Genomic DNA, 10,277 nt, shown 5'->3' with positions numbered 1-10,277 from the left:
TGACAACTGCTGATGTAAAAAGGGCTTTATAAAGTACATTTATAAAATAAATAAATCCACATGTGGATTTAATAAAAAGTGTCAAAAAGACGGGCTGTTCCCCTCTGCAGTTTCTCTGAGAAGAAGAGAGGGAATGATCCCTATCTTTCAGATTGTAAGCACTAGGTGTCCCTTGTCCAGAAAAATGGTGGGATGGTCAGTTGTACCCTCCATCTTTCTCTCCGTCTGCCAGCGAGGAGACGACGAGAGGGGGAGCAGTTTGGAAATCAGTTCAGAAATCAAACATGTACACCTTGTTGTGTGGTCCAGGTGCTTGAACTAAAAACGGAATATTAGAAAAAAAGAATGCTGTTTTTTTAAGTCTTATTGCAATATATAAAGTAAAAGGTTTTCTAAAAAAGAATATTAATTGTATTTCTGCTTCGAATCTTTTTTTAAATATATATTATGCAAAATAGATCAAGGGTGCTTAATTTGATTTTTTTTGTGATGGATCATAATCACAAGAAATGTATAGTAAACTGGCATAAATCTAAATGTATGTATTTATGTCAATACGGTATGCACAAAATGTGTCCAAAAATATATACTCTACCTCACAATTACTACATAGAGTTGAAATTAAAGGTCATGTTTTTTTCTTCTTCATGTAATACAGTACTGTACAAATACTGTATACAACTGATTATTCCTTTATGCTTGTAATACCACTTAAGTTCAGAGTTCCTTTCAGTGGCACACAAACACTGGGTTGACTGACACACACTTGTTCATGTTCACTGAGCCACATATTCTATGGGTTGAGCCATGCAACCATATTCAAAGACAATGGCATCAACTAACTGCCATTTAGTGAAAAGCTGAGTTGTTATAAAATAGAATATGACCCTCAGATAGAGCATGATGAATCCTACCACAGATATTTATAACTAGAAACATAGAACTAAAAAACATTTGTCATATGTAATGTCTGGAGCGTTCTGTTTTGGTCCAGAACATGAATATAGCACCATGGCCCAGGGGAGAGGGGGTGAGGAGGGGTGAGGAGGGTGAGGGGTAAGGGTAATGAGTGGGAGGGGTGAGGAGGGGGAGGGTGAGGGGTGTGAGGGGACCCCACACACGCTGAGGGAGGGAGGGAGGGAGGAAGAGAGGGGGAGTTTGTGTGCATGCGTGTGTGTGTGTTTTTGTGTAGGAGGTGAGAGAAAGTGAATGCAAGACAGAAAGTAAGAACATTTTTAAAAAGAGAGGAAGCGAGAGAGAGAGAGAGATAGAGAAAGTGAGAAAGAAAGAGAGAGAGGGTTGGGGGAGGCGGGAGAGGGGTGAGGAGGGGAAGGGGTAAGGTTGAGGGGTGAGGAGGGGAAGGGGTAAGGTTGAGGGGTGAGGAGGGGAAGGGGTAAGGTTGAGGGGTGAGGAGGGGAAGGGGTAAGGTTGAGGGGTGTGAGGGGAAGGGGTAAGGTTGAGGGGTGAGGAGGGGAAGGGGTAAGGTTGAGGGGTGTGAGGGGAAGGGGTAAGGTTGAGGGGTGTGAGGGGAAGGGGTAAGGTTGAGGGGTGTGAGGGGAAGGGGTAAGGTTGAGGGGTGTGAGGGGATTTGTCAAGTGTCATGTTGTTATGCTAGCTGTGATTGAAAATAAAAGGATAAAAAATAGCCTTGCTGACTGATGACCTCTGTAGGGGACCCCACACACACTGAGGGAGGGAGGGCGTTGGGCGAGAGAGGAGAGAGAGGGGGACGGGAGAAAGAGAGAGTGTGAGAGAGAGTGCGAGAGAGAGAGAGAGAAAGAAAGATATATATGTATACAGAGAGAGAAAGAAAAAGATAGAAATATATATATATATAGAGAGAGAGAGAAAGAGAGAGAGAGAGAGAAATAGAGGCATTGTAAACATTTGTTTCCCTTGCAAATAAAGCCCTTAAATTGAATTGAAATTGAAATTGAATTGAAATTGAATTGAGAGAGAGAGAGAGAGAGAGAGAGAGAGAGAGAGAGAGAGAGAGAGAGAGAGAGAGAGAGAGAGAGAGAGAGAGAGAGAGAGAGAGAGAGAGAGTTTTTTTGAGTTTTTATAAAACCTTTATTTTATACTCAAGTGTTAACATAAATAATGACACACTGCCTTTTCAGAAATGAAACAACAAATGTAATTCCTAAACAAAATAAATAAAATAAAAATACAAAAAAACATATACATTCAACTTATTTCATCAACAAAAAATAATTTCCCCTCCTCTACAAAACAAAGCGCTCCTTCGTAGGCCCACTTCTCCTCAAACAATGGGAGATCTTTTACAGCTGAGAAGAACTCAAAATCCACTTTTATTCTTGCTTTCACTAATCCTTTAAAAACACATCTTACATCCTGCCCATATCCCGTTTCTATCTTATGTTTCCTACTCAGAAAAATTGACATCTTAGCTTGTCCCAAAATAAAATTTAACAGTTGACATTTTCTTTTCTGTTGCTTACTATATTGAAACCCCAAAATAAAAACAGTGTTATTGAAAATCTCCCCTACAGCTTTAAACAAAGATTCCAGCATTTCCAATAGAGGTTTTATCCTCTCACACTCCATAAAACAGTGAAAAATGGTTTCTCTTATATTACAAAAAGGACATCCATCTCTAACATCTGAGTTAATAACAGATACAAAAGCATTAACTGCAATGATGCCATGTAAAACCCTCCATTGCATATCACCAGTACCCTTTTGTAACGGTGGCTTGTACAGTGCTCTCCATGCTGGCTTTACCTTGTCATCAATGCCCAATTTTACCCTCCATGGAGTGTCTTTTCTATTTTTCAATTTATCTTTATTCAACACCTTGACACACCCCCTATACAAGTCCTTCCCATTCACCTCATCCAAACCCACCTCCTCCAACCCTCTCAAATCCAGCAATAACGCCTTTCTTTCTGACTCTGGGATATTTGGTGTAATCCCTAGTCTTGGAAATGAGACGTCTTCATCTTGTCCCTTCTTCTTTTGGCTATTAAGCATACCCCACTCTTCCGCTGACAGAGCCTTCCTGCAGCTTCCCAGCAGTTGTCCGACAATCCTTTCCGACCTCACCCCCAAATGTTCAGCCACCCGTCTTCCATCCATTAAGGCGGGCCCAGCCATGGCCATTAACTGTTTTAAGGTGATGATTTTGCCCTTCACCAGAATCTTGGAGAAATGTGGAACAGCTGCAGTTGTACAATCCAGTCTTGCCCCATACACCAGAGGTTCCTCCAACAGCCAATGCACTGACTCCGCTGAAGTTCGTCTGGACACCTTCATTATGCTCCACACTCTGAGAAGGCCTCTGTAAAACGGAGGTACTCCCTCCCTAGAAATCTGGCTACTATCAACCAGAAATAAAGCCTTCTTTAAACCTAATCCTCCAACCCGCTGTAATACAAGACCTGCCACCCCTCTCCACACCACATTTTCCGGTCCATAAAGCAACCTTTGAATAAACTGAAACCGGAAAGCAGCAGCCCTACTAGCAAGATGTACAAGACCTTGTCCCCCCTCCTCTTTTGACAAATACAAAACACTTTGTGGAACCCAGTGATATTTATCCCAAAAGAAATCCACAATAATTGCCTGTATCTTAGCCAGAAGGCCAGATGGTGGTTCTAAAACTGACAACCGATGCCACAGTGCAGAGGCAATCACATTGTTAACTATAATAGTGCGCCCCCTATATGACATACGAGATAGCAACCAACGCCATCTCCTCATCCTCCCTTCCACCATTTCAACCACCCCAATCCAATTTTTTTCCATAGTCCCCTCATCTCCTAGGTACACTCCAAGATACTTAAAACCTCCCTTACACCATTCCAGCCCCCCTGGCAAAGCCATGATCCCTCCAGACCATTCTCCAATCTGTAAAGCACAACTCTTTTCCCAATTTACCTTTGCAGAGGATATTCCCCTAAAACGATCAACCATTAGATTCAAACTATCCACCTCCGCTTGATTTTTCACTAAAACAACTACATCATCAGCATAGGCTGAGAGACGAATAGGAGGAATATCCTCTGAAAGGTACACCCCTTCAATGCGACTTCTAATGCTATTTAGTAGTGGCTCTATAGCAATGGCATATAACATTCCTGACAAAGAACATCCCTGCCTAATACCTCTACACACTTTAAAAGGAGCACTCAAACCACCGTTAACTTTCAATACACTTTCAATGTCACCATATATCACCTTTATCATGGCAATAAAACCAGAGCTGAACCCAAACGCCTCAAACGTGTGCCATAAATATTGATGTTCAACTCGGTCAAATGCCTTTTCCTGATCAATTGAAATTAGACCAGCATCCAACCCAATAGCCCTAGAGACGTCCAAAAAATCACGAATCAGAGAAATGTTATCCCCTATCTGCCTGCCAGGAACACAGTAGGACTGGTCCGTATGTATGATTTGCCCCATCACCTCCCTCAGCCTGTTGGACAAAGCCTTTGACAGGATCTTATAATCAGTGCACAATAAAGCCACCGGCCTCCAGTTCTTCACCTCCCTAGGGTCACCCTTTTTGGGCAGTAGGGTGAGGACAGCCCTTCTGCAGCTTATTGGTAGTAACCCTCCGGTTAAACTATCATTAACTACTGCTAGCCAATCCTCTCCCAACATAGCCCAAAAAGACTTAAAAAAGTCAACGGGAAGCCCATCAATGCCTGGTGCCCTTCCATTTTCCATGCCTTTTAATGCAGTGTATAACTCCTGCAAAGACAATGGTTGCTCAAGCTCAACCTGAGCTTCTGCAGCCACCTGTGGGAGCCCATCAAGGAACTGCTGTGTCACTGTTTTATCCTCTTTGTACTCACACTTGTAGAGCTCAGCATAGAACTCTACTGCCCTCTTTCTAATTTCACTAGGGCTAGTGAGCTCTTGTCCAACAGCTGATTTGAGACAATGAATAATTTTTCTTTGTCCATTCTTTTTCTCTAAACCAAAGAAAAATTTGGATGAGGCATCCATTTCAGAGATTCCCTGAAACTTACTTCTCACCAATGCCCCCTGTGCTCTGATACCCAGCAGGTCTGCCAATGCAGCTTTTTTCCTCTTGAAGGCCTGAGTATGGCCTCGATCTCCTGTGGTCTCACCCAACGTCATGAGTTCCACTATTTCAAACTCTAGGGCTTTCATTGATCTGGTGATATCCTTGGTGACATTCCTCGTGTATTGATTACAGAATTGTTGAATCTGGATTTTCCATATATCCCACCACTGTTGAAGGGATACAAAACTGGCCTTTTGAGACCTCCACCTCTCCCAGAAAAAACTAAAACATTTCCTGAAGTGAGCATCACTCAATAAAGTTATATTAAAATGCCAGTATGCGCTTTTGGGTTTTACATCGTTAATGAACACCACCTCTGTTATTAAACAATGATCAGAAAATCCCACTGGGGTTATCACACTTGATTTACAGACCTGAGATTGATGCTCAAAACAATAAAACCTATCTAACCTGGCCATAGAGATGGTGTTCTCTCTCACATGCGCCCAGGTGTACTGCCTTGTGCTTCCATGTTGACTCCGCCAAATATCACACAGTTCATGTGTTACAATGAGGCGTTTTTAAAAAATCCTTGAGGCTATATGAGGTTCTTGGTGATTTCTATCTAAATCGCTGACTGTGCAGTTAAAGTCCCCAGCAATAAATAAATAATCTTCATTGTTACATTTCTCAATGGTATTTGATAATGTCTCTAAAAAACATACCCTCTCAACTGCCACCACTGGGGCATATACATTTATCAGACACATAGTGATGTTTTCATACCTTGCTCTAACTTTTAATAACCTCCCCTCAACTACCTCTTCAACCTCATATGACAACGGCAAAAACCCTTTTGAGAACAAGATAGCCACACCCCCACTTTTTGAGTTTTTATGACTACACACCACTGCCCCCCCCCACTCCTGTTGCCACATAACTTCATTTTCCAAATTACTATGCGTTTCTTGTAGAAAATTTATGTCACTTCCCTTTCCCCTAATTAACTCATACACTATTGCTCTTTTTTTACCATCTCTTGCCCCATTTACGTTTAAAGAAGAAATCTTAAAACTGCTCATGGATGAAAAAAATATACAGAGGAAGATACAGACACCACATCTCTTTACAGAGTTAAAACTGCAACTTAACTCTTTCATTTTCTTTAGAATTTACATCACTTATCACTCTCGTGACCACTTTCTTGAGTCTAGCAATTTCAGGGCTTGTCAAACCTCCCCCTGTAATTTTTGACATCAGAAACTTTGCTGATTCAATAAACAATTCACTTTCAGGGAAAAAATCAGTTATATTATAATCCTGCATATATTTCTTCCCTTTTGTCAACTTCAGAAATTGACGTACCTTCTTAATCCCATACTTCCCTTCCACCCCATTTATCTCGCTATTTTGTTGTGACGCGTCAGATGACTCACTCTCGCTATCCTCCCCAGAAGAAAACTCCACCATCTCTACAACCTGTTCATCTTCAACTAATTTATCAATCTCTACCTTCCTCTTAGAATTAGACCCTTCACCACCCCTTAAATTCTTCCTCTTACTCCTCGGTACTTTGAAAACATCTGCTTCCTTTTCCGTTATTTCAATCTCCTCTTGACCTCCAATTTCATTTTCCAACACCACCTCAGCGACGGCAGTCGCAATCTCACCGACTGTTTCCCCTCCCTCTTTGTTCTGATCTACCACAATTGCCCCCTTATCCACAATGCCTTCCTCTCCTACTTTTCCAACCACATCTGCCCACCTTCTCCCTTCCCCTGCACCCTTAGCATGTTCATCCCTTCGCGGTGGTGCGTTAGCTGCACCAGCACTATAGCTACTACCGGGCTCTGCGCGCTCATTCTCGGGACAACTACGCACCAAATGCCCCTCTCTTCCACAGCCAAAGCATTTCATTGATTCAGTAGAAGCGTAGAAGACATAATCAAATCCATCAATCTTAAAACTGAACGCTAAATTCAGTTCATCAACGTCCTTTTTTAAGATCATATGCACTTGTCTCCTCCTAGACACGACATGTTTCAGCAATGGAGATTTGCATCCAAAAAGAACCTTCTTTATTGTAGATACGATTTGACCATGACGAGATAACTCTCGCTCCAACACTTCATCTCTAACAAATGGTGGCACGTTAGAAAATATAACTTTCTTCGCCGGATTCATAAGCGGAAATACCGGCGTCTGTGTCTCCCGTAACACAACACCCCTCTCAACTATTTTATTCACCTTTTCAATGGAATCTAAGAATATCACTACAGCGCTATTCATCCTTGAGGCTGATTTGATGCTATCATACCCAATGATAGCACCCACAGCCAAACTACATTCTTCCACTGAACACCCGGCCGCAGCAGGAATCTTTACTCCATGCCGCCGACTAAGTTTTTCAAACTCTAAACTTCCGCGAGTGGCCATTGCAACCAGCCCCACCCGCTGGTTGTGCCCTCGCGAAAACCAACCTCAACGATCCCACCACCCCTATACGTGCTTAGTGATAGTTAGACAAGATACCCTTAAAACAACTAAACTAATCAATATATATACATATACACACCAAAACCCAATAGAGTGAAAAGAATTCCAGTCGCTCTCACAATCACTCCTGCTTGACGACTCACTCCCAGCATGCACTCCGACGAGAGAGAGAGAGAGAGAGAGAGAGAGAGAGAGAGCGAGAGAGAGAGAGACAAGGGCAGCAGGCGAAGAACAAACACCATTGCAAACACAACCCATATTTATTTATTTTCCCTTTTTGACTTTAACTATTGGCACATCGCTACAACACTGTGTATAGACATAATAGGACATTTGAAATGGCTTTATTCTTTTGGAACTTTTTATTTCACGTTTGTTTATCAATTTCACTTGCTTTGGCAATGTAAATATATGTTTCCCAAGGCCAATAAAGCCCCTTGAATTGGATTGAATTGAGAGAGAGAGAGAGAGAGAGAGAGAGAGAGAGAGAGAGAAAGAAAGAAAGAAAGAAAGAAAGAAAGAAAGAAAGAAAGAAAGAAAGAAAGAAAGAAAGAAAGAAAGAAAGAAAGAAAGAAAGAAAGAAAGAGCGAGCGAGCGAGCGAGAGATAGAGAGAAAGAGAGAAAGAGAGAGAGAGAGAGAGAGAGAGAGAGAGAAAGAGAGAGAGCGAGAGAGAGCGAGAGAGAGCGAGAGAGAGAGAGAGAGAGAGAGAGAGAGAGAGAGAGAGAGAGAGAGAGAGAGAGAGAGAAAGAGAGAGAGATAGAGAGAAAGAAAGAGAGAGAGAGAGAGAGAGAGAGAGAAAGAAAGAGAGCGAGAGAGAGAGAAAGAGCGAGAGAGAGATGTTTGGGCGAGATAGTGATGCACATGCTCTGTTTTTCCAGGAAACACCTGTCAGCAGCCGTCTTCACAGTTGAAGCTCTCTCACACACACACACACACACACACACACACACACCACACACACACACACACACACACACACACACACACACACACACACACACACACACACACACACACACACACACACACACACACACACACACACACACACACACACACACACACACACAGTGCTTGAACGCTTACACACACACACAAAATACACATACATTTACAAGTGAATAGCACTGAGAACACAAGCTACTGTAAGCTTACAGCATCTTGTTTTACGGTTTATTCTGACAAGCTTTTCAGTACAGTTTGTAAACGTTGTATACAATGCAAATTGGGCCCGATTCAGACTTTCCTGCACATGATTTTTATACTTATTTTCTGCACATGATTTTTATACTTATTTTCTGCACATGATTTTTCCTTATGATCTGTAGAGACGTTAAACCCGTCATATGGAAGCAAACTGAAAATCAGATGCAAATGTATTGCGGCCCTTTTCCACAGTGAAGTAGGCTTTAAAGTGCCATTACTCCGAATTTTTATTGTGTTCCCTCACAATTTGCATGGATGAAATGTGGAGACACAAGCTATAGGAACTCAGGAACCACACATAGCAGCTTAAACCTGGAGCCTGGCGCACTGTTCAAGATTACTGGACCGTTGTCATACAGTTCCATAATTAGTGAGGATTAGAGTAGATTTCTAGGACTATTATTTAACCCCTATTGTACACTTGGATTTGAACTTGAATATGGCAACTTTCAGGATGAAGCAAACCACTGTATTTTTGATTCATTGATATATTTAGCACGTAAAGGCTCTCTAATCCTGTTTTTTAGTGATTCACATATACTGGAACTGGAAGGTTCGCTCGACCTTATTCATGGTTTCCTCGCATGTAAAGGTGGTGGAATTAAGTCAAGGCCAGAATACTACAAGCATACCTGTAAACATACCTCCGCCACACCTTCATTTCCTTGATCTCCACCCTAAACGAATAGCAGGTGAATATCATGCTATTGTCATGAATACGCTTCGAGAGAAAAGTGCATAGAAAAGGGAATTGCATTCTAGTTACACGCGCTTAACTCAGGTCGGAATTCCGCCCATCCTGACTAAACTATAAACGCAAAGCAAACATACAAGCTCTTTACATGAGGGATGGTAGCAAGTGTACTGTAAGTTTAGCCCCTACACATGTATACACACACTCACACACACTAGTAGGCTGTGTGTGTGAGATTATCTACTGCATGGTGTGTAACTGCCTTTGTGTGTTGTCGAGTGGTGCCACGTTTACTGCCTGCCTGGGAGAAATACTTTTACGAGACATGAGGTCTGCACCGCAGCCAGAGCCAAAGTTTAACTAGACCTCCTGGAAACTCTCTCTCTCTCTCCCTCTCTCGCTCTCTCTCTCCCTCTCTCCCTCTCTTCTTCTTTCTCCTTATTCCCTCCTCTCTCCAAATGTCTTTTCTCACCCCCTCTTTCTCTTTTCACACACAAATACGTACATTCTCAGAACTCCAACACCCATGTCCAAGTTCAACGAGGTGTGGCTTTCGCTCTCCCTCCCTCTCTCTCACACACATACACACACACACACAGCTTCTGTTAACCTGAGAGGGCGAGGTCAATCCCTTTGATTCGCTGCCCACATGCCTTCCAGACGGACACGCTGTGGCCACGGCAACCCCCCCCCCCCCCCCCCCCCCCCCCCCCCCCCCCCCCCCCCCCCCCCCCCTAAGATTAGAACTAATCAAGTGTGCTTCGACTTTGGCCAACTCCAATGCCCCCTCACTCACCCATCCCCCCTCTCTACCACCTTTTTTGGTCACCAGGCGCCTCTCTCTCTGCCCCCTCCCTTGTCCAACCCGCTCCTACCTGTCC

The sequence above is a fragment of the Salvelinus namaycush genome, chromosome 36 (assembly GCF_016432855.1).
Source record: "Salvelinus namaycush isolate Seneca chromosome 36, SaNama_1.0, whole genome shotgun sequence".
Lineage (NCBI taxonomy): Eukaryota > Metazoa > Chordata > Actinopteri > Salmoniformes > Salmonidae > Salvelinus > Salvelinus namaycush.
The sequence above is the reverse complement of the archived record's forward strand: the minus strand, read 5'-3'. Positions refer to the sequence as shown.